The sequence below is a fragment of the Kogia breviceps genome, chromosome X (assembly GCF_026419965.1).
Source record: "Kogia breviceps isolate mKogBre1 chromosome X, mKogBre1 haplotype 1, whole genome shotgun sequence".
NCBI lineage: Eukaryota > Metazoa > Chordata > Mammalia > Artiodactyla > Physeteridae > Kogia > Kogia breviceps.
The window spans coordinates 68,421,184-68,443,065 of record NC_081330.1 but is presented as its reverse complement, the minus strand read 5'-3'; the positions used below and the strand labels follow the sequence as shown (position 1 = coordinate 68,443,065).

Here is a 21,882-nt window from a genome sequence, read left to right as displayed (position 1 = left end):
TGAGACTACTTGCAACATTGTCTCCACATTCTATAATTTTTCAAATGAATAGAAATTTGGATATTCTCACTATTTCAGAAATTTTTAGGCTGGTATGGAGCTTGTTGCCATGTTTGTGCTACACTTTGCTAATCTGGCAAAAAAAATGCCAATGATTTTCCAAAGTAATAAAAACCTGTAAGTTTTCTTCTGTTTGGGCCAAAGTGTAGGCAGAGGTGAAAAAGAGAAAGATCTGTGATCACATTCTCTGGATTTAAAGAATCTCTGCCATTTAATAGTTCAAAAATCACTTTGGAAAATCAGATACTCTCAACCTAAGTTTCTTTGTCTGTAAAACTGAGGAAATAATACTTACTTCACAAGACTGGTGTAACAGTGCTGGATAATAACAAGTAATTAAAGTCTCTTCTACAAGTCCAATTTCTTAAATCGTTTAGAAATATTTGATATAGCCAATCTTTAAAATTTTAACTATTCCAGATAGCGTGTGGCAGTATGTTATTGTGATTTTAATTTGCACTCCTTTGATTACTAATGACTTTCAGCACCTTTTTATGAGTTTAATGGCCATTTGGGTATCTTCCTGTGAAATGCCTATTCAAGCCTCTTTTTTAACATCTTTATTGGAATATAATTGCTTTACAATGGTTTGTTAGTTTCTGCTTTACAACAAAGTGAATCAGTTATACATATACATATGTTCCATATCTCTTCCCAATTGCGTCTCCCTCCCTCACACCCTCCCTATCCCACCCATCTAGGTGGTCACAAACCACCTAGCTGATCTCCCCGTGCCATGCAGCTGCTTCCCACTAGCTATCTATCCTACGTTTGGTAGTGTATATATATCCATGCCACTCTCTCACTCCGTCACAGCCTACCCTTCCCCCTCCCCATATCCTCAGGCCCATGCTCTAGTAGGTCTGTGTTTTATTCCCGTCCTACCCCTAGTCTCTTCATGACATTTTTTTTTCTTAGATTCCATATATATGTGTTAGCATATGGTATTTGTTTTTATCCTTCTGACTTACTTTACTCTGTATGACAGACTCCAGGTCCATCCACCTCACTACAAATAACTCAGTTTCATTTCTTTTTATGGCTGAGTAATATTCCATTGTATATATGTGCCACATCTTCTTTATCCATTCATCTGTTGATGGACACTTAGGTTGCTTCCATGTCCTGGCTATTGTAAATAGAACTGCAATGAACATTTTGGTACATGACTCTTTTTGAATTATGGTTTTCTCAGGGTATATGCCCAGTAGTGGGATTTCTGAGTTGTATGGTAGTTCTATTTTTAGTTTTTTAAGGAAACTCCATACTGTTCTCCATATTGGCTGTATCAATTTACATTCAAGTCTTTTGTCCATTAAAAAATAATTGGGTTATGTCTCTTTTTTATTATTGATTTGTATTCTAATGATTTGAGGAGAAATTTATATATTTTGTATACTAGTCCTTTGTTGAATATTTTCTACCAGCCTGTGGCTTTCCTCTTTACTTCCTTTATGGTGCATTTTGAGGATCTTAAGATCTTGGTGGGAGTGTAGATTTATGCAACCACTTTGGAAAACTGTTTGGCATTATCTACATAAGCTAAATATGTGCCGCCCTATGACTCAGCAATTCCATTCCCAGTTATATACCTAAGAGAACAATGAGTGTGTATGTGTGTATATATGTATGTGTGTTTGTGTGTATGCCAAAAGACAGGTACAAGATTGTTTATAGAAGCTTTATTCATAATAGAAAAAAATGGTAACAACACAAGTGTCCTTTAATTGGTGAATGGATAAATCAACTGTGATAAAAGAATAACTAACAGCAGTAAAAGGGAATGAATAACTGAAACATGCATCAACATGAATGAATCTGGAAAACATTACACTGAGTGAAAGGCTTACACAAAACAGTGCATACTATGATTCCTTTTTTGTGTGAGGCTCAAAAATAGGCAAAATTATTCTATGGTGATAGAAAGACTAGTGGTTATGTCTGATAGGAAGCTGATTGGGAAAGGGTTTGAAGGAGATTCCTGAGGTGTTGGAAATGTTCAAAATCTTAACCTGGATGGTGATTATATGGGTGTAAATATAGGTAAAAAATCATGAAATCATACTCTTTACAGCTTAGTTCTTGGAATAGAGTATGTATTTATACCTCAGTAAAATAGTAAAACAAATAAATTAATAAAATATTTAAGATAATTTAAATATATCTGACTTTTAAAATTGGAAATGTATAAAATCACTCTATTTTAAGAACCATACCTGTGGTGCATTTTTATGGTACCATGTCATTCTAAAGAAGAGTGACTGCCTGTGGGTATGTGGAAATGTGTAGGGGAATTTTTGGCTATTACAATAAATATGTTGCAGTATAGGCATTTAATGGGTGGAGGCCCAGGGAGCCAAGGATTCTGCGATGAACTGTATAGGCTCACACAACTAAGTATTTTCAGAACCAAAAGTCTATAGGTCAATATTATAAAATGGTAACTAAACAATATAAATTTAATATAAAAACAACTGGGTTATTTTTGTTTTCTTGGAAGAACAATTATACTAACTGGAAAGTATAAAGTTTTATTTTTTAACTTATTTTCAACCTTCTTATTGAAGTATAGTTGATTTAAAAGTATAAAGTTTTAAACAATTCCTTTTTAATGTTGATAATTAAAAGTAGCACCTTGGGGCAGCCCTTTAAGTTCAGGGATGGTCTTGGGAATATAACTTTCTTATGGTATACTGCCCCAGCTTGAAAGGCAGAGGCAGTGTTGTTACTGCTTGTATGTGATGAAACCTTGTGGTTATATAGCCAGTAGGCTTGGTTTGGAATAGGATGTCATGCCTGGATGCCCTATTTCTGGCACTAACCAAGCATTTTTGAGGATTAGGATGCAATGAGCCAGTAAATGCACTTTGGGTGAGACAACTGGTGATAGACTGGGATGTATTTGGTATTAGATAAATTAATATCATGGCTATCAAATAGGCCCCAAAGATTCACTTTTTCTTTTTAGCCATTATAAATGATTAACATGTGGTCTTAAATGTTAGACATTTGCAGTGATTATCTAAATCCTGTCATCATGTCACCCAGTTTAGGCCAACAAAATTCCTAACCACTCAGCCTTTTTACTGGTCTACAAGCTTTATAAATAGTGTGACAAAGACAATTATTTTATTGAGCTAAAATTCACATAACATAAAATTTCATTTTAATATGTACATTTTATAGTGTACGAGTCAGTGGCATTTAGTACATTCACAGTGTTTTGCAACCATCACTGCTATCTAGTTCCAGAATATTTTTATCACTCCAAAAGGAAACCCTCTGTATATTAAGTGGTGATTCCCTATTCCCTCCATTCCCATTCCCTGGCAATCACTAATCTACCTTCTGCCTCACTAGATTTTTCTTTATGGATATTTCATATGAATGGAATCAAACAATATGTGGCCTTTGGTGTCTGCTTTATTTCAATTAGCATAATGTTTTCAAGGTTCATCCATGTTGTATCATGAGTCAGTAATGTATTCCTTTTTAATGGCTGAATAATATTCTATTGTATGGACATACCACACTTGGTTTATGCATTCACCTGTTGATGGACATTTGGTTCCTTCCCACCTTTTGGTTACAGTGAATAGTGATCTGTGAACAACTGTGTATAACTATTTGTTTGAACAACTGTTTTCAATTCTCATGAGTATATACTTAGGAGTAGAATTGCTGGGTCACATGGTAATTCTATGTTTAACCTTATGAGGAAATGCAAAACTGTTTTCCACACCAGCCACAACATTTAAATTCCCAGTAGCAATGTATGAGGATTCAGAATTCTCCATATTTACATTAACATTTGTTATTTTACATTTTTCTTTTCTTTCTTTCTTTCTTTCTTTCCTCCTTCCTTCCTTCTTTCTTTCTTTTTGTCTTTGTTTTGTTTTTATTACAATTATTTTATTACATTCATCTGAGGCTGTATATGTTTTTTAGATGTTGGGGGTAGGAGTTTATTAATTAATTTATTATTATTATTATTTGCTGCGTTGGGTCTTCGTTTCTGTGTGAGGGCTTTCTCTAGTTGTGGCAAGTGGGGGCCACTCTTCATCGTGGTGTGCAGGCCTCTCACTATCGCAGCCTCTCTTGTTGTGGAGCACAGGCTCCAGACGCGCAGGCTCAGTAGTTGTGGCTCATGGGCCTAATTGCTCCACGGCATGTGGGGTCCTCCCAGACCAGGGCTCGAACCTGTGTCCCCTGCATTAGCAGGCAGATTCTCAACCACTGCACCACCATGGAAGCCCCGGCTGTACATATTTGATTTCATAGAATAAAATTCAAAGATGTGAAGAGACCCTCATTATTAGGGAAAGTCATGAACTGATCACAAGATGATATACCTCTAGTTTGGTTCTACTCCAGTCTTATTTTCATATTCCTGCATAGCATTATTCAGATAGCCTTCCTTATTTAAAAATAATTAAGACACTAGCACTTCAAGAAAGTGTGCCCAACTCCCAGTTTCCCACCTCCCCAAAGTTAACATTTTCCTTGGTGTTTGCCTTTTTCTTATGGTTCATAATTCTTTACTTTTTGTATCAGTTATCTATGGTCACAATAATGTTTCATAACATACAACTTTGAAATCTAGAATAATAAGCATCAAGGTTCAAGGGTCTGTGTGCTGGCAATTTTGGCTGAATTGACTAAGCAGTTCTGGTCCCCACTCACTCATGTATCTGGTAATTGTCTGACTATTGGCCCATCTTGGTTGGGATGACCATGATGACTCAATTCTGCTCCCATGTTTGTGTCCCATCAGGCTATACTGGTATGTTGTCAACATGGTGATAGAAGGCAAGAGCAGAAATCCAAATGGAAACATGTAAGTGCTCTGTCAAGCATCTACTTATCTCACATCTACTAACATCCCATTGGATAAAGCAAGTTACATGGCTAGATGCAGAGAGAGTGGGAGGACATCAGAGGTTATGGCAAAGTTCATGACTACAGGAAAGCATGAGAAATTGGAAAAATTGATTTGATCACTCTATCACACCTACAATTTTCTTTTTTGTTTCTTGGGCAAAGGAAGAGAGCTCACGTGATTAGGAATTTGGCTTGATTTAATATTGGAGGATCACTGACAATTTTTTCCTTTATGTTTAAAAAATTTCCATTCAGTAAAATTTACCTTTTTATGGTATATGATTCCATGATTTCTTTTATTGAAATGTATCTGGCATACAATATTATATTAGTTTCATGTGTACAACATAATGATTTGATATCTCTATGCATTGCAAAATGATCACTACAATGTCCAGTTACCATCTGTCACCATACAAAGTTAACACAATATTGACTGTATTCCATATACTATACATTATATCCCCATGATTTTTCATTTTATAACTGGAAGTTTATGCCTCTTGATCCCCATCACCCATTTCCCGCCCTCCCTCCTACCCCTCTTCCTCTGGCAACCTCTTCTGGGAATCTGTTCTCTGTATCTATGAGTCTGAGTTCAGTTTTGTTTTGTTTGTTTCTTTTGTATTTTAAATTCCACATATAAGTGAAATCATGTGGTATTTGTCTTTCTCTGACTTATTTTACTTAGCATAATACTCTCAAGGCCCAACCATGTTGTTGCAAATGACAATATTTCTTTCTTTTTAATGACTGAGTAGTATTCCATTGTATATATACCATATCTTCTTTATCCATTCATCCACTGATGGACACTTAAGTTGCTTCCATACCTTGGTTATTATAAATAATGCTGCAATGAACATAGGGGTGCACATCTTTTCTAATTCATGTTTTTGTTTTCTTTGGATGGATACCCAAAAATGGAATTCCTGGATCATATGGTAGTTCTATTTTTAATTTTTTGAGGAACCTCTATACTGTTTTCCATACTGGTTGCACCAATTTACATTCCCACCAACAGTGAATAAGGGTACCCCTTCCTCCACATCTTCATCAACTCTGGTTATTTCTTGTCTTTTTTATAATAGTCATTCTAACTGGCACGAGGTGATATCTCACTGTGGTTTTGATTTGCATTTCCCTGATGATTAGTGATGTTGAGCATCCTTTCATGTGCCTGTTGGCCATCTGTACATCTTTGGAAAAATGTCTATTCAGATACTCTGCCCATTTTTAATCAGATTTGTTTTTTGTTATTGAATTGTATGAGTTCTTGATATATTTTGGATATCAACCCCTTATTGGGTATATGACTTGAACATATCTTCTTCCATTCAGTAGGTTGCCTTTTCGTTTTGTTCATAATTTCCTTTGCTGTGCAGAAGCTTTCTAGTTTGATGTAGTCCCATTTGTTTATTTTTCCTCTTGTTGCCCTGGCCATTGGAGTCAGATCCCTAAAAGCACTGCTAAGACCAATATCAAGGAGCTTACCAGCTATGTTTTCATCTCAGAGTTTCATGGTTTTAGGTCTAACATTCAAGTCTTTAATACATTTTGAGTTAATTTTAGTATTTAGTATAAGATGTGGTTCAATTTCATTCTTTTGCATGTATCTGTTCAGTTAGTCATATTTTAGCCATCCAGTGTGAAATGTTATCTCATTGTGGTCTTAATTTGCATTTCTCTACTATATATACATATACATATATATATATATACATATATACACACACATATGTATTGTTTAGTGAACTATCTATTCAAGTCATTTGCCCATTTTTTTAAAGGATAGTCCCTATTGAAAACATTAAGGATCATCTTTTCAGCAAACTGTACTATAACAATTGGACATAATATTAAAAAAAACAAACCCTCAATATATACCTCACATCTTCCACAAATTACCTCAAAATGGAGGAACTTCAAGGTGGAGGAGTAAGACGTGGAGATCACCTTCATCCCCACAAATTCATCAAAAATACATCTATATGTGGAACAACTCCTACAGAACACCTACTGAACACTGGTAGAAGACCTCAGACTACCCCAAAGGCAATAAAACCCCCATGTACCTGGGTAGGGCAAAAGAAAAAAGAAAAAACAGAGACAAAAGAATAGGGATGGGACCTGCACCATTGGGAGGGAGCTGTGAAGGAGGAAAAGTTTCCACACACTAGGAAGCCCCCTCACTGGCGGGAATTGGGGGAGCTTCAGAGCCTCAGAGGAGAGAGGAGAAACAGGGGTGCTGAGGGAAAGCAGAGAGAATCCTGCACAGAGGATCAGTGCCAACCAGCACTCACCAGCCTGATACACTGTCTGCTCACCTGCTGGGTCAGGTGGGGACTGGGTGCTGAGGCATGGGCTTTGGAGGTCAGACACCAGGGAGAAGACTGGGGCTGGCTGTGTGAAGACAACCTGAGGGGGCTAGTATACCACAACTAGCTGGGAGTGAGTCCAGGAAAAAGTCTGGACCTGCCAGAGAGGCAAGAGACTATTGTCATGGGGTCCGCGAGGAGAGGGGCAGGCTTACCATATGAGCTTCTTGCTCCATGTGCTCACAGATGGCAGGGCACCACCTATGCGAGCTCCAGAGGTGGGCGTGAGCCTGAGAGGTGGGTGCAACGGCTGCTGCCGCTGCCACCAAGGGTACTGTGACCAAACGCAGGTCAATGCCCACACTTTCCTGGGAGCCTGTGCAGCCCACCACTGCTGAGGGTCCTGTGACCCAGGGCTAACATCCCCAGGAGAATGCATGGTGCACCTAGGCTGTTGCAACTTCATGCCTGCCTCTGCCGCTGCAAGCCAGTCCCAGCACATCCCAATTGTGACTGCCGTATCTGTCCCTCTCACTGAACTGAGAGAACAAGTAAGCCCTAATTAGTCGTTGCTTTTGTTCCCTCTTGCCTGGGCAGGGAACAGACGCCTGAGGGTAGTCCACATGCAGAGGCAGGCCCAAAGCCACAGCTGAACCCCAGGCGCCATGCGACCAAAGAGAAAGGGAAATCTCCCCAAGCAGCCACAGGAGTAGCAGATTAAACACCCACAATCAGCTTGGTAAGCACTGCATCTGGGAATATCTGAACAGACGGGTGTTCCCACAATTGAGCATGTGGACTTTGGAGGCAAGTACATACAGGACTAAGGCCAGATCAGAGTCTGAGCTGGTGCCACAGTGCCCACAGCAGGTCCAGAGACCTACCTAGAGGTATTGGAGGACTTCTCAGGTAGGCAGGGACTGGCTATGGCTCACTGTGGGGGCAAGGACACAGAAAGCTGAGGCCACAGAAAAATATTATTATTATTACTACTATTTTTCAAAATTTTGTTGATTTTTATTATTCTTTTAATTTACTTTTCATTTTCTCTTTTATGCTTTTATTTTTAATATATTTTTAATTTAGTTTTTTCCTATTTCTATTGTATTTTTTCGTTATATTGTAGTTTTTACTTGTTTTGGTTTTTCTTTGTTTTGCATTGTTTTTCTTTTATTTTAAACTATATTTTATATTTTTCTATGTTTACTTCTTTGTTGTTTCATACATTTTTCCTTTTGTTTTCATCTTTCTTTTGTTTTAGTTTTCTTTTGAACATTTTTGTGTGTTTTATGTCTTCTTTGCCTTTTTTAGATTGCTTCTGTGTTTGATTTGATTTTGGTTTTTTGTTTTTGTTAGTTTAGTTCTTAGTGTTTATTTTCACTTTTGGGTTTGTTTATTGGTTTGGTTGCTCTCTCCCTTTTTGTTTTCTCTTTTTTATTTTTCTTTTTGTGAGTGTATGTGTGTGTGTGTTTCTTTGTGTGATTTTGTCTGTTTAATTTTGCTTTTACCATTTTTCTTGGGGTTTTGTCTGTTCATTTTTTTTCCATGCTGTGTGCCTGGCAGGGTCTTAGTGCTCTGGCCAAGGTTTGGGCCTGAGCCTCTGAGGTGGGAGAACTGAGTCCAGGAGGTTGGACCACCAGAGAACTCCCGGCCCCATGGAATATTAATTGGTGGGGCTCTCCCAGAGGTCTCCATCTCAACACTAAGACATGGCTCCACACAACGGCCAGCAAGCTCCAATGCTGGATGCCTCATGACAAACAACTAGCTAGACAGGAAAGCAAGCCCACCCATTAGCAGACAGGATGCCTAAAGTGATATGAAGCTCACAGCCACCCCAAACACACCAACGGATGTGGCCTGGCCCACCAGAGGGACAAGATCCAGCCACACTCTCCAGAACACAGGCACCAGTCCCCCCCACCAGGAAGCCTACATGAGCCACTGGACCAAACTCACCCACTGGGACAGACACCAGAAGTAAGAGGAACTACGACCCTGCAGCCTGTGGCAAGGAGACCCCAAACACACTAATTTAAACAAAATGAGAAGACAGAGAAATATGCAGCAGATGAAGGACCAAGGTAAAAACATACAAGACCAAACAAATGAAGAAGTAATAGGCAGTCAACTTGAAAAAGAATTCAGAGTAATCACAGTAAAGATGATCCAAAATCTTGGAAATAGAATAGAGAAAATACAAGAAATGTTTAACAAGTACCTAGAAGAACTAAAGAGCAAATGAACAGTAATAAACAACAAAATAACTGAAATTTAAAATACTTTATGAGGAATCAATAGCAGAATAACTGAGGTAGAAGAATGGATAAGTGAGCTGGAACATAGAATAGTGGAAATAACTGCCATGGAGCAGAGTAAAGAAAAAAGAACGAAAAGAATTGAGGACTGTCTGAGAGACCTCTGGGACAACATTAAACACACCAACATTCAAATTATAGGAGTCCCAGAAGAAGAAGAGAAAGAGAAAGGGTCTGAGAAAATATTTGAAGAGATTATAGTCGAAAACTTCCCCAAAATGGGAAAGGAAATAGCCACCCAAGTCCAGAAGTGCAGAGAGTCCCAAACAGGATAAACCCTAGGAGAAACAAACCAAGACACATATTAATCAAAAAAAATTAAATTCAAAGAAAAAATATTAAAAGCACCAAGAGAAAAGCAACAAATAACATACAAGGGCATCCCCATAAGGTTCTCAGTTGAGTTCTCAGCAGAAACTCTACAGGCCAGAAGGGAGTGGCATGATAAATTTAAAGTGATGAAAGGAAAAAACCTACAACCAAGATTAGTCTACCTAGCAAAGATCTCATTCAGATTGACAGAGAAATCAAAGGCTTTGCAGACAAGCAAAAGCTAACAGAATTCAGCACCACCAAACCAGCTTTACAACAAATGCTAAATGAACTTCTCTGAGTGGGAAACACAAGAGAAGAAAAGGACCTACAAAAACAAACACGAAACTATTAAGAAAATGGTAATAGGAACACACATAAGTGAATAGATTAAATGCTCCAACCAAAAGACACAGACTGGCTGAATGGATACAAAAACAAGACCCGTATTTATGCTGTCTACAAAAGACCCACTTCAGACCTAGGGACACATACAGACTGAAAGTGAGGGGATGGAAAAAGATTCCATGCAAATGGAAATCAAAAGAAAGCTGGAGTATCAATTCTCATATCAGGCAAAATAGACTTTAACATAAAGACTATTAGGAGACAAAGAAGGACACTACATAATGATCATGGGATCAATCCAAAAAGAAGATATAACAATTGTAAATATTTACGCACCTACATAGGAGCAACTCAATACATAAGGCAAATGCTAACAGCCATAAAAGGGGAAATCGACAGTAACACAATAATAGTAGAGGACTTTAACACCCCACTTTCACCAATGGACAGATGATCCAAAATGAAAAAAAAATAAGGAAACACAAGCTTTAACTGACACAATAGACCAAATATATTTAATTGATATTAAGAGGACATTCCATCTGAAAACAGCAGATTACACTTTCTTCTCAAGTGCACGTTGAACATTCTGCAGGATAGATCATATCTTCGGTCACAAATCAAGCCTTGGTAAAGTTAAGAATATTGAAATTGTACTAAGTATCTTCTGTGACCACAAAGCTATGAAATTAGAAATCTAATACAGGAAAGAAACTGTAAAAAGCACAAACACATGGAGGCTAAACAACATGCTACTAAATAACCAAGAGATCACTAAAGAAATCAGAGAGTAAATCAACAAATACCTAGAGACAAATAATGAAAACATGATGACCCTAAACCTATGGGATGCAGCAAAAGCAGTTCTCAGAGGAAAGTTTATTGGAAGACAATCTTACCTCAAGAAACAAGAAAAATCTCAAATACACAATCTAACCTTACACCTAAAGGAACTAGAGTAAGAAGAACAAAAAAACAAAACCCCAAAGTTAGTAGAAGGAAAGAAATCATAAAGATCAGAGCAGAAATAAATGAAATAGAAACAACATAATAGCAAAGATTAATAAAAACTAAAAGCTGGTTGTTTGAGGAGATAAACAAAATTGATAAACCTTTAACCACACACATCAAGAAAAAGAGGGAGAGGACTCAAATCAAAAAAATTAGAAATGAAAAAGGAGAAGTTACAATGGACACTGCAGAAATGCAAAACATCATAAGGGACTACTATAAGCAACTATATGCCAATGAAATGGACAACCTGGAAGAAATGGACAAATTATTAAAAAGGTATTACCTTCCAAGTCTGAACCAAGAAGAAATAGAAAATATGAACAGACCAATCACAAGTAATGAAATTGAAACTGTGATTAAAGGTCTTCCAACGAACTGAAATCTAGGACCAGATGGCTTCCTAGGTAAATACTATCAAACATTTAGAGAAGAGCTAACACCCATCCTTTGAAACTCTTCCAAAAAACTGCAGAGTATGGAAAACTCCCAAACTCATTCTACAAGTCCACCATCCCCCTGATTCCAAAACCAGACAAAGATATTACAAAAAAAGAAAATTACAGACCAATATCCCTGATGAATACAGATGAAAAAATCCTCAACAAAATACTAGCAAACAGAACCCAATAACACATCAAAAGGATCACACACCATGATCAAGTGGGAGTTATCCCAGGGATGCAAGGATATATGCATTCTTTATTATATGCAAATCAGTCAATGTGGTACACCATATTAACAAATTGAAGAACAAAACCCATATGATCATCTCAATAGATGCAGAAAAAGCTTTTGACAAAATTCAACACCCATTTCTGATAAAAACTCTCCAGAAACTTGGCATAGAGGGAAACTACCTCAACATAATAAAAGCTGTATATAACAGACCAGAGCAAACACCATTCTCAATGGTGAAAAACTGAAAGCATTTCCTCTAAAATCAGGAACAAGACAAGGATGTCCACTCTCACCAATATTATTCAACATAGTTTTGGAAGTGCTAGCCATTGAAATCAGAGAAGAAAAAGAAATAAAAAGAATGCAAATTGGAAAAGAAGAAGTAAAACTGTCACTGTTTGCAGATGATATGATACTATACATAGAAAATCCTGGGGAGCGAGAAGATGGCGGAAGAGTAAGACGTGGGGATCACTCTTCCTCCTCACAGATACATCAGAAATACATCTACACGTGGAACTTCTCCTATAGAACACCCACCGAACGCTGGCAGAAGACCTCAGACCTCAGACCTCAGGCAAGAAACCCCCCCCCACGTACCTTGTTAAGGCAAAAGAAAAAAGAATAAACAGAGACAAAAGAATAGGGACGGGACCTGCACCAGTGGGAGGGAGCCGAGAGGGAGGAAAGGTTCCCGCACACTAGAAGCCCCTTCGCGGGCGGAGACTGCGGGTGGCGGAGTGGGAAGCTTCAGAGCCGCGGAGGAGACCACAGCCAACAGGGTGCAGAGGGCAAAGCGGAGAGATTCCCGCACGGAGGATCGGTGCCGATCAGCACTCACCAGCCCGAGAGGCTTGTCTGCTCAACCGCCGCGGCGGGCGGGGCTGGGAACTGAGCCTCGGGCGGATCCCAGGGAAAGGTCTGGAGTTGGCAGAGCGAAAACAGCCTGAAGGGGTTAGCGCACCACGGCGGGCCGGGAGGGAGTTCGGGAGAAGTCTGGAGCTGCCGAAGAGGCAAGAGACCTTTTCTTCCCTCTTTACCTCCTGCTGCGCGAGGAGAGGGGTTTAAGCGCGCCGCTTAAAGGAGCTCCAGAAACAGGCGCGGAGCTGCCGAAGAGACAAGAGACTTTTTCTTGCCTCTTCGCTTCCTGGGGCGCGAGGAAAGGGAATTAAGGGCACCACATAAAGGAGCCCCAGAAACGGGCGCGAGCTGCGGCTGTCGGCGCGGACAACAGAGACGGGTGTGAGGCGCTACGGTTGCTGCTGCAGCCACCAAGAGGCCTGTGTGCGAGCGCAGGTCACTCTCCACACCGCCCCTCCCGGGAGCCTGTGCAGCCCACCAGCGCCGGGGTCCCGGGATCCTGGGACAGCTTCCCCGGGAAAACGCGCGGCGTGCCTCGGGCCGGTGCAGCGTCACGCCGGCCTCTGCCGCCGCGGACTCGCCCCACATCCGTGCCCCCCCACCCACCGCCTGAGTGAGCCAGAGCCCCCGAATCAACTGCTCCGTTAACGCTGCTCCTTTGACCCCGCCCTCTCTGAGCGAAGGGCAGACGCCTTCGGACGACCTGCGCACAGAGGCGGGGCCAGGTCCAGGGCTGAGCCCCAGGAGCTGTGCGAACAAAGAGAGGGGGAGGTCCCACCCAGCAGCCTCAGAAACAGCGGGTTAAAGCTCCACAGTCAGCTTGAAGTGCCCTGCATCTGTGGAAAACCTGAATAGACAGCGAAATATCCCAGGTTGAGGAAGTGGACTTTGGGAGCAAGATATACTATTATTTTCCCCTTTTTTCTTTTTGTGAGTGTGTATGTGGGTGCTGCTGTGTGAGATTTTGTCTGTGTAGCTTTGTTTTCACCATTTGTCCTGGGGTTAGACCGACCATTTTTTTTTTTTCTTTAATAGAAATTTTTCTTCTTAATAATTATTTTGTTATTTTAATAACTGTATTTTACCCTACTTTATTTTGTCTTCTCCCCTTTCTTTCTTCCTTTCTTCCCTCCTTTTCCTATTTCCCTCCTTCCTTCCTTCCTCCCTTCCTTCCTTCCTCCCTTCCTTCCTTTATTCCCTCCTTCCTTCCTCCCTTCCTTTCTTTATTCCCTCCTTCCTTCCTCCCTTCCTTTCTTCCTCCCTCCCTTCCTTCCTTTATTCCCTCCTTCCTTCCTCCCTTCCTTTCTTCCTCCCTCCCTTCCTTCCTTTATTCCCTCCTTCCTTCCTCCCTTCCTTTCTTCCTTCCTCCCTTCCTTTCTTCCTCCCTCCCTTCCTTCCTTTATTCCCTCCTTCCTTCCTCCCTCCCTTCCTTTCTTCCTCCCTCCCTTCCTTTCTTTATTCCCTCCTTCCTTCCTCCCTCCCTTCCTTTCTTTATTCCCTCCTTCCTTCCTCCCTTCCTTTCTTCCTCCCTCCCTTCCTTTCTTTATTCCCTCCTTCCTTCCTCCCTTCCTTTCTTCCTCCCTCCCTTCCTTCCTTTATTCCCTCCTTCCGCCCTCCCTTCCTTTCTTCCTCCCTCCCTTCCTTTCTTTATTCCCTCCTTCCTTCCTCCCTCCCTTCCTTTCTTTATTCCCTCCTTCCTTCCTCCCTTCCTTTCTTCCTCCCTCCCTTCCTTCCTTTATTCCCTCCTTCCTTCCTCCCTCCCTTCCTTTCTTCCTCCCTCCCTTCCTTTCTTTATTCCCTCCTTCCTTCCTCCCTCCCTTCCTTTCTTTATTCCCTCCTTCCTTCTTCCCTTCCTTTCTTCCTCCCTCCCTTCCTTTCTTTCTTCCTTCCCTCCCTTCCTCCTTTCTTCCTTCCTTTCTTGACTTTCTACTTTTTTCTCCCTTTTGTTTTGAGCCGTGTGGATTAAAGGCTCTTGGCACTCCAGCCAGGTGTCAAGGCTGTGTCTCTGAGGTGGGAGAACTAACCTCAGGACACTGGTCCACAAGAGACCTCTCAGCTCCACGTAATATCAAACGGCGAATATCTCCCAGAGATCTCCATCTCAACACCAAGACCCAGATTCACTCAAGGACCAGCAACGAACAGTGCTGGACACCCTATCCCCAACAAAGAGCGAGACAGGTCTACAGCCCCATCCATTAGCAGAGAGGCGGCCTAGAATCACAGTAAGGCTACCGACATCCCCATACACGCCCCCAGACGTGGACCTACCCACCAGGGAGACGGGATCCAGCCTCATCCACCAGAACAGGGGAACTGGTCCCCCCAAACAGGAAACCTGCTCAACCCACTGAACCAACCTCAGCCACTGGGGACAGCCACCAAAAATAGATAGAAATTCGAACCTGCAGCCTACAAAAGGGAGACCCCAAACACAGTAAGATAAGCAAAATGAGAAGACAGAAAAACACACAGCAGATGAAGGAACAAGATAAAAACACACCAGACCTAACAGATGAAGAGGTAATAGCCAATCTACCTGAAAGAGAATTTAGAATAATGATGGTGAAGATGATGCAAAATCTTGGAAAAAGAATAGACAAATTGCAAGAATCAGTTAACAAGGACCTAGAAGAAATAAAGAGGAAGCAAGTAACGATGAGCAACACAATAAATGAAATGAAAAATACTCTAGGTGGGATCAGTAGCAGAATAACTGAGGCAGAAGGACGGATAAGTGACCTGGAAGATAAAATAGTGGAAATAACTACTGCAGAGCAGAAGAAAGAAAAAAGAATGAAAAGAACTGAGGACAGTCTCAGAGATCTCTGGGACAACATCAAACGCACCAACATTCGAATCATAGGGGTCCCAGAAGAAGAAGAGAAAAAGAAAGGGACTGAGAAAATATTTGAAGAGATTATAGTTGAAAACTTCCCTAATATAGGAAAGGAAATAGTCAACCAAGTCCAGGAAGCACAGAGAGTCCCATACAGGATAAACCCAAGGATAAACACGCCGAGACACATAATAATCAAACTGTCAAAAATTAAATACAAAGAAAACATATTAAAAGCAGCAAGGGAAAAACAACAAATAACACACAAGGGAATCCCCATAAGGCTAACATCTGATCTTTCAGCAGAAACTCTACAAGCCAGAAGGGAGTGGCAGGACATATTTAAAGTGATGAAGGAAAAAAACCTACAACCAAGACTACTCTACCCAGCAAGGATCTCATTCAGATTTGATGGAGAAATTAAAACCTTTACAGACAAGCAAAAGCTGAGAGAGTACAGCACCACCAAACCAGCTTTACAACAAATGCTAAAGGAACTTCTCTAAGCAAGAAACATAAGAGAAGGAAAAGACCTACAAGAACAACCTGAAACAATTAAGTAAATGGTAATAGGAACGCACATATCAATAATTACCTTAAATGTAAATGGATTAAATGCTCCCACCAAAAGACACAGACTGGCTGAATGGATACAAAAACAGGACCCATATATATGCTGTCTACAAGAGACCCACTTCAGACCTAGGGACACTTACAGGCTGAAAGTGAGGGGATGGAAAAAGATATTCCATGCAAATGGAAATCAGAAGAAAGCTGGAGTAGCAATTCTCATATCAGACAAAATAGACTTTAAAATAAAAACTATTACAAGAGACAAAGAAGGACACTATATAATGATCAAGGGATCGATCCATGAAGAAGATATAACAATTGTAAATATTTATGCACCCAACATAGGCGCACCTCAATACATAAGGCAAATACTAACAGCCATAAAAGGGGAAATCGACAGTAACACAATCATAGTAGGGGACTTTAACACCCCACTTTCACCAATGGACAGATCATCCAAAATGAAAATAAATAAAGAAACACAAGCTTTAAATGATACATTATACAAGATGGATTTACTTGATATTTATAGGACATTCCATCCAAAAACAACAGAATACACATTTTTCTCAAGTGCCCATGGAACATTCTCCAGGATAGATCATATCTTGGGTCACAAATCTAGCCTTGGCAAATTTAAGAAAATTGAAATCGTATCAAGTATCTTTTCTGACCACAACGCTATGAGACTAGATATCAACTACAGGAAAAGATCTGTAAAAAATACAAGCACATGGAGGCTAAACAATACACTACTTAATAACGAAGTGATCACTGAAGAAATCAAAGAGGAAATCAAAAAGTACTTAGAAACAAATGACAATGGAGACACGACGACCCAAAACCTATGGGATACAGCAAAAGCAGTTCTAAGAGGGAAGTTTATAGCAATACAATCATACCTTAAGAAACAGGAAGCAACTCGAATAAACAACTTAACTTTGCACCTAAAGAAATTAGAGAAGGAAGAACAAAAAAACCCCAAATTTAGCAGAAGGAAAGAAATCATAAAGATCAGATCAGAAATAAATGAAAAAGAAATGAAGGAAACAATAGCAAAGATCAATAAAAGTAAAAGCTGGTTCTTTGAGAAGATAAATAAAATTGATAAACCATTAGCCAGACTCATCAAGAAAAAAAGGGAGAAGACTCAAATCAATAGAATTAGAAATGAAAGAGGAGATGTAACAACTGACTCTGCAGAAATACAAAAGATTTTTAGAGATTACTACAAGCAACTCTATGGCAATAAAATGGACAACCTGGAAGAAATGGACAAATTCTTAGAAATGCACAACCTGCCAAGACTGAACCAGGAAGAAATAGAAAACATGAACAGACCAATCACAAGCACTGAAATTGAAACTGTGATTCAAAATCTTCCAACAAACAAAAGCCCAGGACCAGATGGCTTCACAGGCGAATTCTACCAAACATTTAGAGAAGAGCTAACACCTATCCTTCTGAAACTCTTCCAAAAGATAGCAGAGGTAGGAACACTCCCAAACTCATTCTACAAGGCCACCATCACCCTGATACCAAAACCAGACAAAGACGTCACAAAGAAAGAAAACTATAGGCCAATATCACTGATGAACATAGATGCAAAAATCCTCAACAAAATACTAGCAAACAGAATCCAACAGCACATTAAAAGGATCATACACCATGATCAAGTGGGGTTTATTCCAGGAATGCAAGGATTCTTCAATATACGCAAATCAATCAACGTGATACACCATATCAACAAACTGAAGGAGAAAAACCATATGATCATCTCAATAGATGCAGAGAAAGCTTTTGACAAAATTCAACACCCATTTATGATAAAAACCCTGCAGAAAGTAGGCATAGAGGGAACTTTCCTCAATATAATAAAGGCAATATATGACAAACCCACAGCCAGCATTGTTCTCAATGGTGAAAAACTGAAACCATTTCCACTAAGATCAGGAACAAGACAAGGTTGCCCACTCTCACCACTCTTATTCAACATAGTTTTGGAAGTTCTAGCCACAGCAATTAGAGAACATAAAGAAATAAAAGGAATCCAAATAGGAAAAGAAGAAGTAAAGCTGTCACTGTTTGCAGATGACATGATACTATATATAGAGAATACTAAGGATGCTACCAGAAAACTACTAGAACTAATCAATGAATTTGGTAAAGTAGCAGGATACAAAGTTAATGCACAGAAATCTCTGGCATTCTTATACACTAATGATGAAAAATCTGAGAATGAAATTAAGAAAACACTCCCATTTACCATTGCAACAAAAAGAATAAAATATCTAGGAATAAACCTACCTAAGGAGACAAAAGACTTGTATGCAGAAAACTATAAGACACTGATGAAAGAAATTAAAGATGATACAAATAGGTGGAGAAATATACCATGTTCTTGGATTGGAAGAATCAACATAGTGAAAATGACTGTATTACCCAAAGCAATATACAGATTCAATGCAATCCCTATCAAATTGCCACTGGCATTTTTTACAGAACTAGAAAAAAGAATTTCACAATTTGTATGGAAACACAAAAGACCCCGAATAGCCAAAGCAATCTTGAGAACGAAAAATGGAGCTGGAGGAATCAGGCTCCCTGACTTCAGACTATACTACAAGGCCACAGTAATCAAGACAGTATGGTACTGGCACAAAAACAGAAATATAGATCAATGGAACAGGATAGAAAGCCCAGAGATAAACCCACACACATATGGTCACCTTATTTTTGATAAAGGAGGCAAGAATATACATTGGAGAAAAGACAGCCTCTTCAATAAGTGGTGCTGGGAAAACTGGACAGCTACCTGTAGAAGTATGAAATTAGAACACTCCCTAACACCATACACAAAAATAAACTCAAAATGGGTTAAAGACCTAAATGTAAGGCCAGACACTATCAAACTCTTAGAGGAAAACATAGGCAGAACACTCTATGACATCAATCACAGCAAGATCCTTTTTGACCCATCTCCTAGAGAAATGGAAATAAAAACAAAAATAAACAAATGGGATCTAATGAAACTTAAAAGCTTTTGCACAGCAAAGGATACCATAAACAAGACCAAAAGACAACCCTCAGAATGGGAGAAAATATTTGCAAATGAAGCAACTGACAAAGGATTAATATCCAAAATTTATAAGCAACTCATGCAGCTCAATAACAAAAAAACAAACAGCCCAATCCAAAAATGGGCAGAAGAACTAAATAGACATTTCTCCAAAGAAGATATACAGATAGCCAACAAACACATGAAAGAATGCTCAACATCATTAATCATTAGAGAAATGCAAATCAAAACTACAATGAGATATCATCTCACACCGGCCAGATTGGCCATCATCAAAAACTCTAGAAACAATAAATGCTGGAGAGGGTGTGGAGAAAAGGGAACACTCTTGCACTGCTGGTGGGAATGTAAAATGATACAGCCACTATGGAGAACAGTATGGAGGTTCCTTAAAAAACTACAAATAGAACTACCATATGACCCAGCAATCCCACTACTGGGCATATACCCTGAGAAAACCATAATTCAAAAAGAGTCATGTACCAAAATGTTTATTGCAGCTCTATTTACGATAGCCAGGACATGGAAGCAACCTAAGTGTCCATCAACAGATGAATGGATAAGGAAGATGTGGCACATATATACAATGGAATATTACTCAGCCATAAAAAGAAATGAAACTGAGTTATTTGTAATGAGGTGGATAGACCTGGAATCTGTCATACAGAGTGAAGTAAGTCAGAAGGACAAAAACAAATACCGTATGCTAACACATATATATGGAATCTAAAAAAAAAATGTTCTGAAGAGATTAGTGGTAGGAGGGAATAAAACACAGACCTACTAGAGCATGGACTTGAGGATATGGGGAGGGGGAAGGGTAAGCTGTGACGATGTGAGAGAGTGGCAGGGACATATACACACTACCAAATGTAAATTAGATAGCTAGTGGGAAGCTACAGCATAGCACAGGGAGTTCACCTCTGTGCTTGGTGACCACCTGGAGGGGTGGGATGGGGAGGGTGGGAGGGAGGGTGAAAAAAGAGAGAAGAGTTATGGGAACATATGTATATGTATAGCTGATTCACTTTGTTGTAAAGGAGAAACTAACCCACTATTGTAAAACAGTTATACTCAAATAAAGATGTTTAAAAAAAAAAAAAAAAAAGAAAGTAAGAATATACAATGTAGAAAAGAAAGCCTCTTCAATAAGTGGTGCTGGGAAAACTGGACAGCTACATGTAAAGGAATGAAATTAGAACACACCGTAACACCATACACAAAAATAAACTCAAAATGGATGAAAGACCTAAATGTATGACTGGACACTATAAAACTCTTAGAGGAAAACATAGGCAGAACACTCTTTAACATAAATCACAGCAAGATCTCTTTTGACCCACCTCCTAGAGTAATGGAAATAAAAACAAAAATTAAAAAATGGGACCTAATGAGACTTAAAAGCTTTTGCACACCAAAGGAAACAACAAGTAAGATAAAAAGACAACCCTCAGTAGAAAATATTGCAAACGAATCAATGGACAAAGGATTAATCTCCAAAATATATAAACAACTCATGCAGCTGAATAGCAAAAAACCAAACATTCCAATCCAAAAATGGGTGGAAGACCTAAATAGACATTTATGCAAAGAAGACATACAGATGGCCAAGAGGCACATGAATAGCTGCTCAACATCACTAATTATCAGAGAAATGAAAATCAAAACTACAATGAGGCATCACCTCACACCCTTTAGAATGGGCATCATAAGGAAATTTATAAACAATGAATGCTGGAGAGGCTGTGGAGAAAAGGGAACCCCCTTACACTGTTGGTGGGAATGTAAATTGACACAGTCACTATGGAGAACAGTATGGATGTTCCTTAAAAAACTAAAAATAGAGCTACCATATGACCCAGCAATCCCACTCCTGGGCTTAAACTCAGATAAAATCATAATTCAAAAAGACACATGCACCCCAGTCTTCACTGCAGCACTATTTACAATAGCCAGTCATGGAAGCAACCTAAATGCCCATCGACAGAGAAATGGGTAAAGAAGTGTTACATATATACAATGGAATATTACTCAGCCATAAACAGGAATGAAATTGGGTCATTTGTAGAGATATGGATGGACCTAGAGACTGTCATACAGAGTGAAGTAAGTCAGAACGGGAAAAACAAATATTGTATATTGACGTATACCTGTGAAATCTAGAAACAGTACAGATGAACTGGTTTGCAAGGCAGAAATAGAGACACAGATGTAGAGAACAAATGTATGGACACCAAGGGGGGAAAGGGTGGGTGGGATGAATTGGGAGATTGGGATTGACATATATACACTAATGTGTGTAAAATAGATAACTAATGAGAAACTGCTGTATAGCACAGGGAACTCCACTTTTCTGTACAGTAGTAACTAACACAATATTGTAAAACAGCTATACCCCAATTTTTAAAAATTACCTCAAAATGGATCACATGGCTAAATGTAAATTTTAATTTTATTTTTCATTGTATCAGTATACAAGAGTTATTGTTTTATTTTTATAAAAGTAATACAAGTTCATTGTAGAATATATGGACGTTACAGAAAAACATTAAGAAAAAAATCCTTCTAATCTTATTCATAAAGAGCCATTACTATTTTGGT

At 39.3% G+C, this 21,882-nt stretch overlaps 1 protein-coding gene across 1 annotated transcript in view; it reads right to left on the bottom strand.

Annotated features, from left to right (window-relative positions):
• ZDHHC15 (zinc finger DHHC-type palmitoyltransferase 15) overlaps window positions 1-21,882 on the bottom strand; it is a 156,906-nt gene that overhangs the window by 79,359 nt on the left and 55,665 nt on the right. The window lies entirely within an intron of this gene.